Source organism: Phycodurus eques, chromosome 2 (assembly GCF_024500275.1).
Source record: "Phycodurus eques isolate BA_2022a chromosome 2, UOR_Pequ_1.1, whole genome shotgun sequence".
In the NCBI taxonomy this organism is placed as follows: Eukaryota; Metazoa; Chordata; class Actinopteri; order Syngnathiformes; family Syngnathidae; genus Phycodurus; species Phycodurus eques.
Window position 1 is genome coordinate 6,216,824 of NC_084526.1, and position 21,443 is coordinate 6,238,266.

Genomic DNA, 21,443 nt, shown 5'->3' on the forward strand with positions numbered 1-21,443 from the left:
CAGCGTGCAAGTCCTCAATGGTGGGTAGGGGGGTACCGACAATCCTTTCAGCAGTTTTGATTGTCCGTCGCAGTCGGAGTTTGTCCTTTTTTGTAGCAGCACCAAACCAGACTGTGATGGAAGAACACAGGACTGATTCGATGACCGCTGTGTAGAACTGTCTCAGCAGCTCCAGTGGCAGGCCGTGCTTTCTCAGAAGCCGCAGGAAGTACATCCTCTGCTGGGCCTTTTTGAGGACGGAGTTGATGTTGGTCGAGGTACTGCAACTATCCATCCATCCATCCATCCATTTTCTGAGCTCCTTATCCTCACTAGGGTCGCAGGCGTGCTGGAGCCTATCCCAGCTATAATCGGGCAGGAGGCGGGGTACACCCTGAACTGGTTGCCAGCCAATCGCAGGGCACATACAAACAAACAACCATTCGCACTCACATTCACACCTTTGCATGTTTTTGGGATGTGGGAGGAAACCGGAATGCCCAGAGAAAACCCACGCAGGCACGGGGAGAACATGCAAACTCCACACAGGCGGCTGGGGATTGAACCCCGGTCCTCAGAACTGTGGGGCAGACGCTCTAACCAGTCGCCGTACTGCAACTAATAAAGTTTCATGATGTAATACATTAATTTTATATCAACAAATGCAAAGTTTTATTGAGAATATTTTTGTTGAAAGAAACCCACAAAGTGACAGTGTCAGGTCCTCCAATAGTGGAAATGTATGTCATAGACTATGCTTGTGAAGAATAACGTCTCCTCCTTTTATGTTATGTTTTCGAATATCACTGATGAAATGACAACAAAAGGAACATCATGTCTTATTTTGAGGAGCAAAAAACTTGTTTTTCTTTGTGATGTACTGTATTGTTCGATTAGGTTTCAAAATCCATAAATAACTACCTACACAAGCACAGAGGGTATCCGGTTTTTACTGAAAAACACACTATTATTTTAAACAAGGAAGACATAAAGATATTTCATATTTTTGTATAAATCCAATTTAGTTTCTATGGGTTAAACATAGTCAGAAAGAACAGATTGTATGTGTGTCATTTGTAGCTAAACTCACACACACTTAAACTTGATGTAGTGAAAAGATCAGAGGAATCATCTTCATTATCTAATACACAACTTGTTAAAATTTGACAGGCTGAACTTCTCCTCTATCATCCCTTCCAGTTCATTTTGTGAGGATCACTTGTGCATCAGACGATGAATACTGCATCATTCATCAGGTAGGAAGTGTGCAGGCAGATGACAGGCTGACAGCTTGGAGACTTTTGCTCCTCTATCTCACAGATATGATGTGGTACTTATCTTTCTTTCCCCTCTGTCTGAGCAAGTGACTGCTCGATAACAAATAAAGGTAGCCAAAATTTCACGGAAAAAAGTATGTGCAGAATTGAAAACTAATGAAAAGAAATGTCTATGTACAAAATATGAGCCATGCAATTAATTCTGCAAATTTTGGTGTCAAACAGTTCTTTATTCTTAGGCCGACACCAAGTACTGTATGTTCACACGTAGACATGTATACATAGAGTTGAAACCAGAAGTTTACCTACACTATATAAAAAGACACTTTTTTCCTCACATGAGGAAAAATGTTTTTTTTTCCTCATGTTTTTTTTTTTTGAAGCAGCATGAAATAAAGCTAAACTTTTTGTTTTAGGTCAGTTGGGATTACCAAAATTATTTCGATTTGCTAAATGACAGAATAATGAGAGAATGATTTTTTTTAAAGACATACATTTCATTAGTATTTGGTACAATTGCCTTTAAACTGTGTGACTTAAGTCAAACATTTTGGATATCCTTGCACAAGCTTATCAAAATAGTTGGCAGGAATTTTGGCCCATTCCTCCTGACAGAACCGAGAACGAGTGTGTCACAGTCAAAAACAAATGAATAACTGGATGAATCAAAATTCCTGTCAATTAAACCACAACAAAACCAAGACAATTGTTTTTGGCAGCAAAGAAAAGAGGATTGCTGTTAGTCAATACCTTTAGTCATTCTGTTCTGAAAACCAAGTCTGAAACCTTGTTGTGCTGATAAATTCCGACCTGACTTTCAACAGTCATATCAACTCAATTACTAAAACTGCCTTCTACCATCTGAAAAACATATCCAGAGTGAAGGATTGCATGTGTCAAGCAGACCAGCAGAAGCTCAGCTTTTATCTCAAGTAGACTTGACTATTCTAATGGTCTTCTGACTGGACTCCCTCAAAAGAGCATTAAACAGCTGCAGCTAATTGACACCGTTGCTGGTATCTACCCTAGCTCCCAGTCAACTTTAGAATAGACTTTAAAATTCTGCCACTGGTCTATAAATCACTACATGGTTTAGGTCCTGAATACATTAAAGACATGCTAATAGAATATATTGGAGCTCTATGGACTCAGGTCAGTTAGTGGAGCACAGAGTCAGAAGCAAACATGATGGCGCAGCTTTCACCTGCTGTGCTGCACACAAATGGAATAAGTTCCTAACAGAAGTGAAGTCAGCCCCAACAGTCAATGTTTATAGGTCCAGGTTAAAAAACTCTTCTTTTATATCACGCTTATGAATGAGCATTTAGAGCATTTCCATTTTTAAATTATATTTCTTGCAAACCATGTTTTTTTGTATTTTGTCTCTTTTGTTTTTAAATGCTTTTATGCTGTTTTATATTTTTCTGTATTTTTAAATGCTTTTAATCATGTAAACCACATTGAGTTACCTTGTGTATGAAATGCGCTATATAAATACAATTGCTTTGCTTTGCTTCGCTTTGAGATGGTGCTTCAGTTTTTCCACATAATGTTTTTTCTTCATGATGCCATCTATTTTGTGAAGTGCACCAGTCACTCCTGAAGCAAAACAACCCCACAGTATATCACAATATTTATCGCACAATATCCATCCATCCATCCATTATCTGAGCCGCTTATCCCCACAAGGGTCGCGGGAGCGCTGGAGCCTATCCCAGCTATCATCGGGCAGGAGACGGGGTACACCCTGAACTGGTTGCCAGCCAATCGCAGGGCACATATAAACAAACAACCATGCGCACCCACATTCACACCGACGGGCAATTTTTTTCCTCCAAACAGTTTTGTCAGGCCACAGGACGTGTCCAAAAATTAAGGTCTTTTTCTCTGTGTGCATTTACAAACTGTAATCTGGCTTTTGATGTTTTTTTTGGGGGGGGAGTAATGGCTTCTTACTGGCAGAGCCTTCCAACCAATGTCGTTACAGAACTTGTTTCACTGTGGATAATGACACGCTCTTACTAGCTTCAGCATCATTACATTGTCTTTTGCTTTTTGTTCTTGGTTTTATATGCATTTTCATGTTCATCTCTGGGGTACAGAACCACTCTCCTTCCTGAGTAGTATGATTGCCTCGCCATCAGCAATTTACTTATGCTCACAAAAGAAAAAGAATAGCGTTTCTCTTTTTTTTTACTTTTGTGTTCAGTTCGTAACGTCATCAAAAAAAAAAAAACTTTCAAAATCGTTCTTAATTTCTTTTCTGTATCTGTACGTTTTTTACTGCCAAACAAATAATGCGAGTGACAACTTCACCTCTCTTTCTCCCATTTTCCCTCCTTTTCAGAATCAGAATCAGCTTCATTGGCCAAGTATCTCCAAAACACATAAGGAATTTGTCTCGGGTCGTTGAGCGCCACTCAGGTTTCACAACTTCTTCTTCTTTTCCTTTCGGCTTGTCCCGTTAGGGGTTCGCCACAGCGCGTCATCCTTTTCCATGTAAGCCTATCTCCTGCATCCTCCTCTCGAACACCAACTGCCCTCATGTCTTCCCTCACAACATCCATCAACCTTCTCTTTGGTCTTCCTCTAGCTCTCTTGCCTGGCAGCTCCATCCTCATCATCCTTCTACCAGTATACTCACTATTTCTCCTCTGGACGTGTCCAAACCATTGAAGTCTGCTCTCTCTAACTTTGTCTCCAAAACATTGAACCTTGGCTGTCCCTCTGATGAGCTCATTTCTAATTTGATCCAACCTGGTCACTCCAAGAGCGAACCTCAACATCTTAATTTCCGCCACCTCCAACTCTGCTTCCTGTTGTCTCTTCAGTGCCACTGTCTCTAATCCGTACATCATGGCTGGCCTCACTACTGTTTTATAAACTTTGCCCTTCATCCGAGCAGAGACTCTTCTGTCACATAACACACCAGAAACCTTCCTCCACCCGTTCCAACCTGCTTGGACCCGTTTCTTCACTTCCAGACCACATTCACCATTGCGCTGGACGGTTGACCCCAAGTATTTGAAGTCCTCCACCCTTGCTATCTCTTCTCCCTGTAGCCTCACTCTCCCCTCACCAGCCCTCTCATGCATGCACATATATTCTGTTTTACTTCGGCTAATCTTCATTCCTCTGCTTTCCAGTGCATGCCTCCATCTCTCTAACTGTTCCTCCAGCTGCTCCCTGCTTTCACTGCAGATCACAATGTCATCTGCAAACATCATGGTCCACGGGGATTCCACTCTAACCTCATCTGTTAGCCTATCCATCACCACTGCAAAAAGGAAGGGGCTCAGGGCTGATCCCTGATGCATTCCCACGTCCACCTTAAATTCGTCTGTCACACCTACAGCACACCTCACCGCTGTTCTGCAGCCCTCGTACGTGTCCTGTATTATTCTAACATACTTCTCTGCCACTCCAGACTGCCGCATGAAGTACCACAGTTCCTCTCTGGGTACTCTTATAGGCTTTCTCTAGATCTACAAAGACACAATGTAGCTCCTTCTGACCTTCTCTGTACTTTTCCATCAACATCCTCGAGGCAAATAATGCATCTGTGGTACTCTTTCTAGGCATGAAACCATACTGCTGCTCGCAAATACTCACTTCTGTCTTGAGTCTAGCCTCCACTACTCTTTCCCATAACTTCATTGTGTGGCTCATCAACTTTATTCCTCTATAGTTGCCACAGCTCTGCACATCACCTTTGTTCTTAAAAATGGGCACCAGTACACTTTTCCTCCATTCCTCAGGCATCTTCTCACACACTAGAATTCTATTGAACAAGCTGGTCAAAAACTCCACAGCCCCCTCTCCTAGATGCTTCCATACCTCCACAGGAATGTCATCCGGACCAACTGCCTTTCCATTTTTCATTCTCTTTAATGCCTTTCTAACTTCCCCCTTACTAATCATTGCCACTTCCTGGTCCACCACACTTGCCTCTTCTACTCTCCCGTCTCTATCATTTTCCTCATTCATCAACTCCTCGAAGTATTCTTTCCATCTAGCAAGCACACTGCTGGCACCAGTCAAAATATTTCCATCTCTATCCTTAATCACCCTAATCTGCTGCACATCCTTCCCATCTCTATCCCTCTGTCTGGCCAGCCTGTATAGATCATTTTCTCCTTCTTTAGTGTCCAACCTGCCATACATGTCATCATATGCCTCTTGTTTTGCCTTTGCCTCCTCTACCTTTGCCCTGTGTCGCATCTCAATGTATTCCTTTCGCCTCTCCTCGGTCCTCTCAGTGTCCCACTTCTTCTTAGCTAACCTTTTTCCTTGTATGATTTCCTGTACTGTGAGGTTCCACCACCAAGTCTCCTTCTCTCCTTTCCTGCCAGAAGATACAGCAAGTACTCTCCTGCCTGCCTCTCTGATCACATTGGCTGCAGTGGTCCAGTCTTCTGGAAGCTCCTCCTGTCCACCGAGAGCCTGTCTCACCTCTTCCCGAAAATCTGCACAACACTCGTCCTGTCTCAGCTTCCACCACATGGTTCTCTTTTCTGCCTTTGTCTTCCTAATCTTCCTCCCCACCACCAGAGTCATCTTACACACCACCATCCTATGCTGTCTAGCCACACTCTCCCCTACCACTACCTTACAGTTGGTAACCTCCTTCAGATTACATCGTCTGCACAAGATGTAATCCACCTGTGTGCTTCTACCTCCGCTCTTGTAGGTCACCCTATGTTCGTGCCTCTTCTGGAAAAAAGTGTTCACTACAGCCATTTGCATCCTTGTTGCAAAGTCTACCACCATCTGTCCCTCCAAGTTCCTTTCCTGGATGCCGTACTTACCCATCACTTCTTCATCACCCCTATTACCTTCACCAACATGTCCATTACAATCTGCACCAATTACGACTCTCTCTCTGTCTGGGATGCTCAGAACTACTTCGTCTAGCTCCTTCCAGAATTTCTCTTTCACCTCTAGGTCGCATCCTACCTGTGGGGCATAGCCACTAATCAAATTACACATAACACTCTCAATTTCAAATTTCAGCCTCATCACTCGATCTGATACTCTTTTCACCTCCAAGACATTCTTAGCCAACTCTTCTTTTAAAATAACCCAGACTCAATTTCTCTTCCCATCTACGCCATGGTAAAATAATTTAAACCCTGCCCCTAAACTTCTAGCCTTACTGCATTTCCACCTGTTCTCCTGGACACACAATATATCAACCTTTCTCCTAATCATCATGTCAACCAATTCCCGAGATTTTCCTGTCCCAACATTCAAAGTCCCCACATTCAGTTCTAGGCTCTGTGCTTTCCTCTTCTCTTTCTGCTGAAGAACCCACTTTCCACCTCTTCTTCTTTGACTTCGACCCACAGTAGCTGAATTTCCAATGGCGTCCCGCAGGTTGACGGCGCCGGTGGCGGATGTTGTTAACCCTGGCCACGACTGATCCAGAATGGAATTCTTTGGATAAACGGTCATATTTGTTTGGCAAGGTTTTAAGCCGGATGTCCTTCCTGACGCAACCCTCTGCATTTATTCGGGCTTGGGACCGGCCTACAGTTTGCACTGACTTGTGCCCCCCATAGGGCTGCATTCCACTCTAGTTTCACAACAATCAGCCATTATCAGGAAATATACAGTACATTTAGGACATTAAAAAACACGACTGTGGAGAGTCACTGTGCAATGAAAGTGTACCGCTCGTGTGGTGATACTGATTTAATGGCAATTGTGCAAATAATGCAGAGTCCTCAAACAATTTAGGACTACTTCAAAGATTGGTGTGCCAATTTTGGCATCATATTCACAGTATTATAATTTTTTAAATTCCTGACTTTGTGGGTTTTATGAGCTGGAAGCCCAAATTATGTGAAAATACATAAACACTTGAAATAGTTTAAATTGTGGGCCCTTAATCTATAATCTATAAAAGTTAAATTTTTTGAATGGAATTATGGAAATAAATTAACTTTTCCATCCATCCATCCGTTTTCTGAGCGGCTTCTCCTCACTAGGGTCGCGGGCGTGCTGGAGTCTATCTCAGCTATCATCTGGCAGGAGGCGGGGTACACCCTGAACTGGTTGCCAGCCAATCGCAGGGCACATACAAACCAACAACTATTTGTACTCACATTCACACCTACAGGCAATTTAGAGTCGTCAATTAACATATCATGCATGTTTTTGGGATGTGGGAGGGATTTAACCCACGCAGGCACGGGGAGAACATGCTAACTCCACACAGGCAGGGCCGGGGATTGAATCCCGGTCCTCAAAACTGTGAGGCAGACACTCTAACCAGTCGTGCACCATGCTGCCATTAACTTTTCCATGATATTTAATTTTTTTGGAAAGGGTCTGTACATTTGAAAATATTTTCCCCAAAAAATTTTTCATGCTGTCATTATGAGGAGTTACGTGTAGAATTTTGAGTAAAAATGTATTTATTCCATTTTGGAATAAGGCTGTAATATAACAAAATGTGGACAAAGTGTAGCACTGTGAATAGTTTCCGGATACACTGTAGTTTTGCTTTGTTTTTGTATTTTTTCGTCAGTAGATTCTCGGCTCAGCTGGGACTTTTTCGGACTGACCCATTTCATAACTTAGCCAGTTTTTATTTCTGTTCAAACCATGACAAATACGCCATAAATACTCAATAAAAACACGACAAAAACCAACTAACATCCCCTTCATCTTAACTAATAATAATAATAAATTAAGTTGTTGTTCATTTCATTAGGACCTTGAAAAACACGTGTTCACAAAGTGCTTTGACAGATAGAATAAAACAGCACACACCAGACATCACAATCGCATGTAAGAAAAACAAAATAACAAAAAACAGCAAAGCCCCAGGCAATGAAGCTCCAAGCAATGTAAGAACGCAGCTTGCCCAACTGAGACCAAGATGATAGATGTAGGATGAAAAGATTGATTGGTAAAACCGCATAAAATCAGCATGATAACATAAAATCCATTAAGAAATGAATGAATAAATAGATGAGTACTTCTAAAAACAAAAACAAGAAAATATAAAATCTATTAATAAATTAATGAATAAAAATAGATATACACAATAAAACAAATAGAAAAAAATATCAATACCTTCAGAAAAATAATTAATAAAAATGGGGGAGTAGACGACATCACATAAAAAAAAAGTCTGTAAAAGTGGGTATTCAGAAGTGATTTAAAAGATACCACCGAATTTCCGTGTCTCAAATCCTCAGGCAGGTCGTCCCAAAGTCGAGGCACTCTGATGGAGAATGCTCAATCACCTTTAGTTTTAAGCCTCAAATTTGGAACAACCAGAAGGCCCTTACCCGAAGATCTGAAACCTTGGGCTTGATCATCAGAATCTGAATCAGCTTTATTGACCAAGTATGTTACAACACACAAAGAATTCTTCTCCGGTAGTTGGAACCACTCTAGTGTAACAACCAACAACCAACAGCCACTATGACGAAATTTACATTTAAGACATTAAAAAAAAAGTCACTGAGCAATAAAAGTGTACCACTAGTGTGGTGATACTGATATAATGGCAATTGTGCCAATGATGCGGTCCTCAAGCAATTTAGAGCAGTTTAAAGTGACTAATAGTACAATGATCTGGTGCAGTGACAATTGTCCAAATGGTGCAGAGATTTCAAACACACGAGTGGCCAGTCGTAATCAACAAGAGTATGCAAATACTGCAGCATGATAAAACAGTGAGTGTAGAAATGTAGAGGTTTCCCGATGTGCAAAATTGGCAGCATGTTACAATGAAATTGTAAGTCAACTGTTTAAGAAGTTGATGGGAAGAGGGAAGCTGTTGGAATTTCTGCTGGTTTTAATTTGCATTGTTCGATAGTGCCTACCTCAGGGAAGGAGCTGGAAGAGGTGGTGACCAGGATGTGGAGAGTCCAAGAGGATTTTGCATGCCCTTGTTTTAGTCATGGCAGCATGCAAGTTCTAAAGAGTGCGTAGGTGCGTACCAATAATTTTTCTTGCAGCCTAGACAGTCCGTTGCAGTCTGATTTTGTCGTTCTTTGTGGCAGCACCAAACCAGACTGTGATGGATGAACACAAGATTTGATGACTGCTGTGTAGAACTGCCTCCACAACTCCTGTGCCAGGCCAAGCTTCCCCAGAAGCCACAGGAAGTATATCCTCCACAGGGCCTTTTTGTGGATGGAGTTGATGCTGGTCTTCCACTTCAGGTTTCGAGAGACAGTAATTCCCAGGAACATGACAATATTGACGGTTGACACAGGACAGTTGGACAGCTTGAGGAGCAGCTGTGGCGAAGGATTTTTCCTGAAATCCACGACCATCTCTACCGTTTTGAGCGTATTCAGCTCCAGGGTGTTTTCGCCCCACTAAAGCTCCAGCCATATTGGTCTTTTCTGTGGAGATTATCATCTCATGGGAAAGAATGGGTCCGTAATTCTATGTGATCGGTTAGTACCAGGTCGCCTCGGCACACAGCTCCACATGGGCAACCTCCAGCATGGCGGTTGCGGCAGGCCGAGGATGAGTCAAAGCAGGCTGACGAAGAGGCGCCCTGGGTGGTTCGGCACACAGATATATGCGGCAAACCTCCAGCATGGAGGTTGGGGTAAACCAAAGATGAGGCGAAGCAAGCTAAAGTACGACTGCACAGATGCGTATGCGCAGTAAATCATGTTGTGACAAAATTTCTTATATAACCTTTTAATGTATTCTTTTGTTTCCATAACTCAGTTACACTTCCAGTGTAACTTTGCAAAGACAGCCATCCTGTGTGTGTGCCTGAATAGCAGGCTATTGTTATGTCTACAAGACAGCTAGATGCACTGCTGTACTAGCTAGTGTATACTCATGGAAAACTACTGGATGTGACGAACTGAAGGTCTTCTTAATCAGTGTTTTTGACCGCTCTGCCCCAGAGTGTTCTTGAAAAGCAAGTAGGATGGCTCCTTGCTCTGCTCCTCTCTTCACCCCAGCCACCACACCCCCCCTGCCGACCCATCACACAAACCCCATCTTCTCAGACCCTCTTTCTAGTTTATATCGTGTAAATAGCGCTTTGTATTAAAAAAAAACAAGATTGCTTCCTTAATTATTCTCCGGAAAGAGGAATTGCCAGCACAGTCAAAATGGCAGCCATAAAGTAAAGAAAGGAAATATGGCGGGACAGCATCTTGTCGTGCTGTGTACTTTTTTTATTCCTTTTCATTCGAACCGGAAAATTCTGACTCGGCGTTGTTGGGTTTTTTTTTTATGCCAAACTTGCGAATGTACTCTATTTAGCACAGATTATTTGGGTAGCATTGAGTGGAAGGGCACCATCACATATAGAAAAACCCATATGCTGCCTCAACTCTTATCAAGCTAAGCCATGTGTTTAATTTACCCATTAACGGCTGAGCATACCTGTTTTGTAACATTTAAAGTTGTTTGTGTGAGTGCGTGGTCAAATAGTGAAGCACAGGCTCCAAAGCATACATGGTGAAGCAACATTTAACTATTATACTGCACACAAATGGAATAAGTTGCCAACAGAAGTGACATCAACCCCAAGTGTGAAAGTTTTTAAGTCCAGGTTAAAACTCTTCTTTTTTCTCATGCTTTTTAGAGCATTTCCACTTTAAAATAATATTTCTTGCTCATTACACTTTAATTGTACTTTTATTTTTGTCTTTGTTTTAAATATTTATAAGCTGTTTTTTGTTGTTGTTTTTAAATGCTTTTAATCATGTAAAGCACATTGAGTTACCTTTTGTATGAAATGCGCTATATAAATAAATTTGCTTTGCTTTGCTATGTGGTGGTGCTGATTTGAACCACCACTTAAATGTGTCCCAGAACCCCTAAACCTGTGAACCTAGAATCGCCCTTGAAGCCATCGCTGTTTTTTTTACATACATAATTAACATACAGTATATCCATGGAATTATTGCCCTTTAATATGAAATATTAAATATATACCTTCAATCATGGAATTATTTTAGTCTTATTTTAAGTGCAACTGACATCATACATTTAGAAATCTACTGCAAGTAATACGGACACTCAAGAGTTAATTCAATGCACATGATGCATGCTGCGTGCTCAACTAAGACAGCACAGCAAACACAGTTTAACGAGTCAATCTAAAAGCAGAGCCTTCCCGTTCGGGCTCGTGTGGATGATTCAATCCTGGACAACATATTCCGTTACAACAGTAGCCTTACCAAGCCTCTTGGATCCATTCTGTAGTTGCTAGCGGTGTTTGTTTACATCCGAGTTGCTATCTTTGGTAGCTGTGTGCGTCGCTTTAATACTCCGGACAAGAATGCTGATTGCAAAATATTTCACATGGATCCTCTTGGATTATTTATCCATCCATCCATTTTCAACACCGCTTACCCTGGTTAGGGTCGCGGGACGCTGGAGCTTATCCCAGCTGACTTCGGGCGAAAGGCGGACTACACCCTGTACTGGTCGCCAGTCAGTCGCAGGGCACATATAGACACGGACAACCATTCACAACCACATTCACACAGTGGGGACTGAACCCACGCTGCCTGCACCAAAGTCAGGCGAGTGTACCACTACAGCATCAGTGACTTTGGCTTATTTAATTAATTGTTTATATGAATTTCAATTTACCCATTTTCCTTGCCTTAAAGTTAAAAAAATTGACTTGAAATTCAGAGTTAATAGTAATGATTTGTTTTAATATAATTACTGTACACTAAATGTGAATTTATACCCGATTTTTTTGGGCACTCCCTAGAGGCCACTGTGCCCTTAGCGTTTGCTCATCTCTTCCTATGGGCGAGCCGGCCCTGCTTCCTGAGCCTCTAAACGCCTTCACAATTATGGGTGAAGACTGCTCACTCGACTGTCGTCCAGAAGACAGGAACAGACACACTTAACAAGGAAGGTATACCACATAAGGTTATTGCTCAAGAAGCTGGCTGTTCTCAGAGTTTTGTATCACATGACTACAAAGGTTTGTTGAAGTAAAAGGTGTGTTAGAAAGAGATGCACAAGTAACACAGATAACCAAGATAATTGTGAAGCATAACCCATTGCAGAATTTAGGGGAACTTCACAAGGAGCCTACTCGCACTGGTAGTGTAGTGTTGCATGCAGACAGTGTGGGTTTATTTCCAGATCAATGCCCCAATACCCAACTACTGCCTTTTAAAAAAAATATATATAATAAATAAATGTTTTTTAATTGTTTTTATTTGTTTTGTCCTGTACGGCTATTAGGTTAAGCAGAAAGAAAGATCTGTATCCCTTTTTATGCCGGATCAGTTTTATTGTGTCACAGTGGACTGTTTGAGCTGCCACTGTGGTTTCTTTGTATTCTGATGGATATTTATTGAGAATTACAGTCGTTCAGTCGAACAGAAAAAAGTTTTTAAAGGGGAGTGACAGAAAAACCAAAGGAGAGAGAGTGAAAAGGTAACTAAATAATATAGAAAAAGAAGACAAAAAAGAAAAATCACGAGCTTTAAACAAGATGAGGAAAGTAAAGCATTATATAACTAGTTCAATGACACATTGGATTTGAGTGTTGTATGGGTCAGTAGTGCTACAGGGGAGGGAAGGACAGGACAATAAAGGACAGGGACAGGAGCTGAAACATGCAGGACAGGGGTCGTGGACCCGGATGTAGAACTGAAGTGTGGTGGGAGTGGCTATGTGAATTATAAACATCTGTAGGACCAGCGTGTAAGTGAGGGGATACCCAAGACATTTGCATAGTTATAAGTAATTTGTCACAGAGTGGCCACACACCTTGCAAAAAAAGTCCCAAGGGTGTGTGTCTACGGACACAAGCAAGTGAATTGACGCCGTTTCGCGTGCACAATAACCGTCAGAAGTGTCCTGCAATTGCTGTGCCTGCACCACAGGGGCTGAGGACCCCAACCCACCCAATCGAGAGGCACAGGAGTCCACCCGGTGGACGGGACACCTCCCCAACCGAGGGATCCAGGGTGGTCCACCGGCTCCACTGAGGTGCCCCGAAAACCGGTCACCCGGAGGAGGCCACAGGGATACCATTACAACGATGTGGCCCACGACAAAAATATGTTTGACACCACTGTTCTAGAGCATTCTGTATTCGACCTCCAGTACTCTGGAATGCCCTACCCATGTAAACTAATTTTTGTAGGATGCCCAGTCCTGGGAAGGTTCACCACTGTTCCATGTTTTTTTCCAATTGTGGTTAATGGCTCCCACTGTGGTTCGCTGGAGTTTTTGATTTGTGCCTCCAACAGCTTCCTTTCTTTGCGAAAGAGGGGAAACTTTAAATTTGCCCATGATGAGAATTTGGCACAACAAAAAAACTTGTCCTAATTTGTTAATGTTAGCAAAACTAGAAGGCATGCTTTGTACGTAGCAAGGCCACAACCCACATTTAAACCAGGAGTAGAGCGCGTGCGTATGAGTGGGAGGGTGATGTAGGCCACATAGCACAATGGACTCGCGGGGTATTAGTCCAAGTCCTACAGCAGAATCGAATTAGGTTGCTTACAAGTTGATGTTGAATAAAGACACAGTGTGCTTCTCTTTAGCTTTACCTCCCCCTCGGGCAACCCATTCACTTATGAAAAAGCAGCACTGTCCTATACAATTTACCATCTAGGGTGGATAATTTATTTATTTTGGGGAAAGTGCATCAGTACGAGACAAAGACGTGACTGGACAACATAGAAAAGATTCATCTTAAAGCAACATCCATTTTCTATACCACTTGCAGTATATAAATACAGTTAAGTCTTTTAGCATTTTATAGATGTAGGTGATACAAAGTTGTGTTGTGATTTAGTTAATGAAACATAGCAAAATGTTTTTAGTTCATCCAGTCATCTACTGGACAAAAGTGGATTTCTGACACAAATACTAACTCTGGCTAAAATGGTTACAAGCAAATCAACAGCATGGTTTGTCTCTCTACATCAGTCATCTTTTCTTTTTTTCTTTTTTCTTAAATTTAATTGAATGAACATTTGAAAAGAAACGAATACAAGATTGAAAAAACATCGCTCTAATCATCCTATCTGATGATAAGGGGAGTATGTAATGATTATCATCACTACATTTAAAAAAAATAATAATAATCCTTTGAGTTTTCACTTGTGAGAAATTTGTGACAATTCCAGAGATTTGTTTTCAGTATGCTTCAAAATTTAGTTGGGTCAACCTCAGTCAAAATTATATCAAAATAACCTTGACACTGATCTGTCATAGTCAGCTCTAAAAGCAGCAATACTGTAGAGAACTGCTGGGGGTAGGAGAAAAGATAATGACTGGGGTTTATGTTCTTTCTGTCATGCAATTTCAAAGAGCCAGAATAATTAATATGTCTTAAATAATATCTATTGAGGAGATATTTGTGAAGAGCATTCATTTCCTGTGGGAGAATAAGCTTAAAAATGGTGCACATTCATGCATGGGTCAAGCTTGGATCCAGTCAGTTGTATTTCGAAAACTTTGTTCCAGAGTCCCAACTGTCAGTGCCATAAAACAAGAATGATATCAACCACTAATATCATGTAAAACACTGAAATATGCTGTACATCACTACTCCTAAAATGTTAGGGATATTTGGCTTTTGGGTGAAATTTCAGGATGAACCTAAAATGCACTATAATATTTCCAGGTGAAGTTAATTGACCTAAACAATCATGAACTTAGAATTGTATGGCTGCAACACATTCCAAAAAAGCTGGGACAGGGTCATGTTTACCACTGTGTTACATCACCTTTTCTTTTAACAACATTCAATAAACATTTGGGAACTGAGGACACTAATTGTTGAAGCTTTGTAGGTGGAAGTCTTTCCCATTCTTGCTTGATGTACAGCTTCAGCTGTTCAACAGTCCGGGGTCTCCGTATTTTACGCTTCATAATGCGCCACACATTTTCAATGGGAGACAGGTCTGGACTACAGGCAGGCCAGTCTAGTACCTGCACTCTTTTACTACAAAGCCACGCTGTTGTAACACGTGCAGAATGTGGTTTGGCATTGTCTTGCTGAAATAAACAGGGGCGTCCATGAAAAAGACGTTGCTTGGATGGCAGCATATGTTTCTCCAAAATCTGTATGGTCCTTTCAGCATTAATGGTGCCTTCACAGATGTGTAAGTTACCCATGCCATTGGCACTAACACAGGCCAATACCATCACAGATGCTGGCTTTTGAACTTTGCGTCCATAACAGTCCGGATGGTTCAGATTCACTGAACCTTTTGATGATATTATGGACCGTAGATGATGAAATCCCTAAATTCCTTGCAATTGTACATTGAGGAACATTGTCCTTAAACTGTTTGACTATTTTCTCACGCACTTGTTCACAAAGAGGTGAACCTCGCCCCATCTTTGCTTGTGAATGACTGAGCAATTCAGGGAAGCTCCTTTTATACTCAATCATGGCACCCACCTGTTTCCAATTAGCCTGCTCACCTGTGGGATGTTCCAAACAGGTTTTTGATGAGCATTCCTCAACTTTCACAGTCTTTTTTGCCACCTGTCCCAGCTTTTTGGGAATGTGTTGCAGCCATACAATTCTAAGTTAATGATTATTTGCTAAAAACAAACAAGTGTATTGTAGTGTATTCAATTAAATATAGGTTGAAAATGATTCGCAAATCATTATATTCTGTTTTTATTTGTTTAACACAACGTGCCAACTTCCTTGGAATTGAGTTTGTAGTTGAGAAAGAACAAGCTAAGCTCATGTGAGACTCTCCAGATCCAGACAGATGAACTAGTACTACAATACAATCCATCAGGTTAAGTATCAGCACAAATCAGTAAAATTATAAAACGATGCTACATCTGAAGCCACCCAGGAAAAACTCTATTACCATGTCATAATTTGATACAGTCGACCAAAAAACTGTAGAGAAAATGATTCAGCAGCTGAAACCTTTTTAAAAACTATTACAAAGTCTTCGCAAGCTGATTTGCAACAAATAATCAACTGCTCACGTCAGTCAGGTGAGTTTCCTAAAGTTCGTAGCTGCCATTAAGCCTCTTCTAAAAAATAGAACGCTGGACGCTTCCATGTTAGCAAGCTATAGACACATCTGAAATCTCCTTTGCATAGCCAAGATTGTTGAGAAATTTATTTTTAATCAACTCAGCAAGTTCTTGAACTTAAATGGACTTGACAAATTTCAATCAGGCTTTCGAGCTCATCACAGTACAGAATCAGCTCTTATAAAAGTGCTAAATGATATAAGATTGAATACTGACTCAGGAAAGGTGTCATTTCTGGTCCTGTTGGATCTCAGTGCGGGTTTTGATACGGTAGATCATAACATACTGCTGAACAGGTTGGAAATGTGGGTAGGACTAAATGGAACAGTCCTTAAATAGTTTACGTCCTACATGGAGGACAGGAGTTATTTTGTAACCATTGGTAGTGTTCAATCTCATCGAATGGCAATGACATATTGGGTCCCTCAAGGGTCAGTTCTTGGACCCCTCCTGTTCAGCCTGTATATGCTACCCTTGGGTCAAATTCTTCAGAACCTTAATGTTGACTATCATAGCTATGCAGGTGATACACAGTTAGATCTAACAGTGTCTCCAGATGACTACAGTTCAATTGAGGTGTTTTGTCACTTTCTAAAATAGTACAGAACTTGAACAGCCAAAACTTTCTTCAATTAAACCACAATAAAAGATGATTGTTTTTGGCAATAAAGAAAAGAGGATTGCTGTTCGTAAATACCTGGAGTCACTGTCTTTAAAAACCAAAGACCAAGTCCGAGACCTTGGTGTAATGTTAGATTCCGACCTGACTTTCAACAGTCATATCAAATTATTATAATTTGTTTAAATATAAAACTGCCCTCTACCATCTGAAGAACATATCCAGAGTGAAGGCCAGAGGTGGGTAGAGTAGCCAAATATTGTACTCAAGTAAAAGTACTGTTTAGAATAATCATAATCATAATCATAACTTTAGAATAATATGACTCAAGTAAAGGTAAAAAGTAGTCATCCAAATATTTACTTGAGTAAGAGTAAGAATGTACTCAATGAACAATCTACTCAAGTAGAGAGTAACGTGAGTAGCTTCAGATTTCTTTTTTTAAATCAGAGCATTGACATCCATCCATCCATTTTCTGAGTCGCTTCTCCTCACTAGGAGTCGACCCACACCTGCCACCATTTCAATTTTTAACTGCCCAAAAACCAACAACACATGCATTCAGCCCTACAGAAACATTATTCGCTTTATTCACTTAAATTACTTCATGAAGAAGCTGTTTGCTGACCAAATCTAGTGATTGTGTGTTTGTGTGTGCGACACCATAGGATAAGGCTAATGTTGCCATATCCAGTGCCAAATCAGTAGAAACATCAGCAACTTACTGCAAGGTGTTTTCTCAATTTAGAAGTGGGCTGAAATATCCATGTTTGGGCAGTCATAATTTAAGAGCTCCATGACAAAACTGTTGTTTTTTGGTCTGTAAAGTAAACACACTTGCAAAATGAGTCATTTTGATTGGCTCGCGAAGGCTACGTGCGCGGTCATGTGTCGTTGATTGGTGGACTTGAGTCAAACGTCACTGTGGTAACATTGGATTCGCGCAATGGGTTCCCTATGCAGCAGGCGAAGATGGAGTCTAAAAATATACGCAAGAATGGATCAATAAAAGTAGCGAACGGCATGTCGATCATTGTAATGGAGTAAAAGTATCCATCCTTCTTCACATAAATATTCAAGTAAAGGTAAAAAGTACGGTACATTTAAAGTACTCTGACAAGTACAGTTTATCAAAAATGTTACTTTGAGTAAATATAACGGAGTAAATGTAGTGTGTTACTACCCACTATAAATCATTAAATGGTTTAGGTCCTGAATGCATGAAAGAAATGCTAATGAAATATAAACCCAGTAGGGCTTTGAGATCTACAGACTCAGGTCAAATAGTGGAACACAGAGTCCAAAGCAAACATGGTGAAGCAGCAATTAGCTATAATGCTCCACATAAAGCCGCTGAAATAAGTATTTAACACGTCACCATTTTTCTCATTAAATATATTGACATGAAAATTTCACCAGATGTTGGGAAAAACCAAAATAATCCATACATACAAAGAAAGTAGAACAAATAAACTCAGAAATTAAGTTGTGTGTAATAATGTGAAAACAAGGAAAAAGTATTGAACACATGAAGAAATGGAGATGGAAAAGCATGGAAAGACAAGGGAACACCTAAAATCTATCAACTCCATCCCCTTGTCAGTGCAAATGAATATCAGATGGTTCAGTCCTAATTGATGGCCTACAAAAGATTTGACGATAGCTTGTGTGGAGGAATGGGCCAAAATCACACCAGAGTTTAGTTTCTCCATACAGGAGGTGTCTTGAAGCTGTCATTGCAAACAAAGGCTTTTGGAATACTGATGTCAGCCCCAAGTGTGAATATTTTTAAGACCATGTTAAAAACATTTTCTCATGTTTTTTAGAGCATTTCCACTTTTAAATAATATTTTTTGCGCAGTACGCCGTTTTAATTGTATTTGTATTTTGTCTTTGTTTTAAATGTTTATAAGCTGTTTTTTTTCTTTGTTTTTAAATGCTTTTAATCATGTAACGCACATTGAGTTACTTTGTGTAAGAAATGCGCTCTATAAATAAATTTGCTTTGCTTCGATTTGCTTTACCCCATCAACTGAACAGGACATCGACATGGTTGGCAAACAGCAGAAGAAGGCAGTTGTGATTGAGCGAGCTCAAGCCACAGTGGAAAAAGAACAAGTATGGACATATATTGTTCTAGTCACAACTGAAAGACAAACTAAAATCAGACAACACAATTTGTTTTTAAAAATATTTGGACAATATTTGGGATACTGGTTTTGTCCATTCATCCATTAATCAATTTTCTGTTCGCTTATTACACTGCTATTTAAGACAAATACTCTTAAGCTCTCAAATGTAAACCTTTCTTTTCATTTTCATTGAGCGGTCAAAGTCTGAATATTGTCCTGCATACAAGTAATATATTTTGATATATTCAAGCCCTAAACAATTAATTACAATCAAAACCCATCCATCCATTTTTTGAACCGTTTATCCTCACTTGGGTCACGGGCGTGCTGGAGCTTATCCCAGCTATCTTCGGGCGAGAGGCAGTGTACACCGTAACTGGTCGCCAGCCAATCGCAGGGCACATAGAAACAAACAACCATTTGCACTCACATTCACACCTACGGTAATTTAGAGTCTTCAATCAACCTACCACACGTTTTGGGGATGTGGGAGGAAACAGGAGTACCCGGAGAAAACCCACACAGGCACTTGGAGAACATGCAAACTCCACAAAGGTGAGGCCGGGATTTGAACCCTGGGCCTCAGAACTGTGAGGCAGATGTGCTAACCAGTTTTCCACCGTTCCACCTACAATCTATATGAAATACATAAAAATACTAGTCTTAAAACATGGAACTTTGCAAATACAGTGGTGCATTGAAATAAAAGTTGAATATGTTCCCTGACCATGCTCATAACTTAAACAATGGTCAACACTTGTATCTCAAATCATCTTTGCCCATTGAAATGAATGGAAAATGCCATTAATCCGTTCCAGCCTCCCCCCCCCAAAAAAACTATGAACATTTTTGTAATATGCTATTCATGACAAAATAGCACTCTGTGATATTATGTTTTATAAAAACATATAGTAATGACATAATTAAATACAATGAAACTGTTTTGTCACACTCCTTCAATGTACTTTTGCTGCTCATTGTGTGTGGGCCTTGGCCACCTGGGGGCAGTATAAACAGACATAGATATATAGTGCTGAACTGTAGACTCCTCTCTAGGGTTCTCAGTACGGCAGTGATATTAGTCATTCTTTGCGGAGGATCCTCTTCTTTTCCTTTCGGTTTGTCCCTTTAGGGGTCGCCACAGCGCGTCATCCTTTGCCATCTAAGCCTATCTCCTGCATCCTCCTCTCTAACACCAACACTTTGTCTCCAAAACATCGAACCTCGGCTGTCCCTCCGATGAGCTCATTTCTAATTTTATCCAACCTGGTCACTCCAAGAGCGAACCTCAACATCTTCATTTCCGCCACCTCCAGCTCTGCTTCCTGTTGTCTCTTCAGTGCCACTGTCTGTAATCCGTACAACATGGCTGGCCTCACTACTGTTTTATCAACTTTGCCCTTCATCCTAGCAGAGACTCTTCTGTCACATAACACACATGAGACCTTCCTCCACCGGTTCCAACCTGCTTGGACCCGATATTCACTTCCTGACCACACGCACCATTGCTCTGGACGGTTGACCCCAAGTATATAAAGTCCTCCACCCTTTGCTATCTCTTCTCCCTGTATCCTCACTCTTCCCCCACCACCCCTCTCATTCATGCACATATATTCTGTCTTAAAATATGGGAGTCGACATCCACCTGCCACCATTTCAATTTTCAATTCAATTCAATCAAAAACCAACAACACATGCATTGGGCCCTATAGAAAAATTATTTGCTTTATTCACTTAAATTACTTCATGGAGAAGCTGTTTGCTGACCAGACTTCGTGATTGTGTGCATGTGCGATACCATAAGACAGGGCTAATGTTGCCATATCCACTGCCAAAACAACAATAGAAATCTGCAACTTCTGTGGTTTTTTGGAGTCTGTAAAGTAAACACACTCGCGCGGCTGCCCCCCCCCCCCTGCCCCCACCCCTAAATTAGTCATTTTGATTAGCTCGCGAAGGCTATGTGCACAGTCATGTGACTGCCTTGTGTCATCTGGTTGGTGAATTGGAGTCAAATGACATTAGTGATCACGTAGGATCGGTCCAATGGGCACCCTACGCGGAAGTCGAAGATGCAGTCTAAAAATAGACGCGCACATGCAAGAATGATTTAAGAAAATTAGCGAACAGCATGTTGATCATTGTAATGGAGTAAAAGAATCAACCCTTCCTCACATAAATACTCAAGTAACAGTAAAAAGTACAGTGCATTTAAGGTACTCTGTACTGTACTCTGACAAGTACAGTTTATCAAAAATGTGACTTGAGTAAATGTCACGGAATAAATGTAGCGCGTTACTACCCACCTCTGGAATTAAGGTAGTGTAAGCTATGTGGTTGTTTGACAGTTACCTTCATGTGAGAGTGGCAATAAACAGCTTGGAGCCTCTTTTTTGAAGGATATTTTTCACATTATACCTGCTAAACTGCCGCTTGTTGTGA

General features: G+C 40.9%; 1 protein-coding gene across 5 annotated transcripts in view; it reads right to left on the reverse strand.

The window, feature by feature from the left end:
• Positions 1 to 21,443, reverse strand: part of LOC133395806 (multiple epidermal growth factor-like domains protein 11) — a 246,997-nt gene that overhangs the window by 172,535 nt on the left and 53,019 nt on the right. The gene's annotated exons all lie outside the window — the stretch shown is intronic.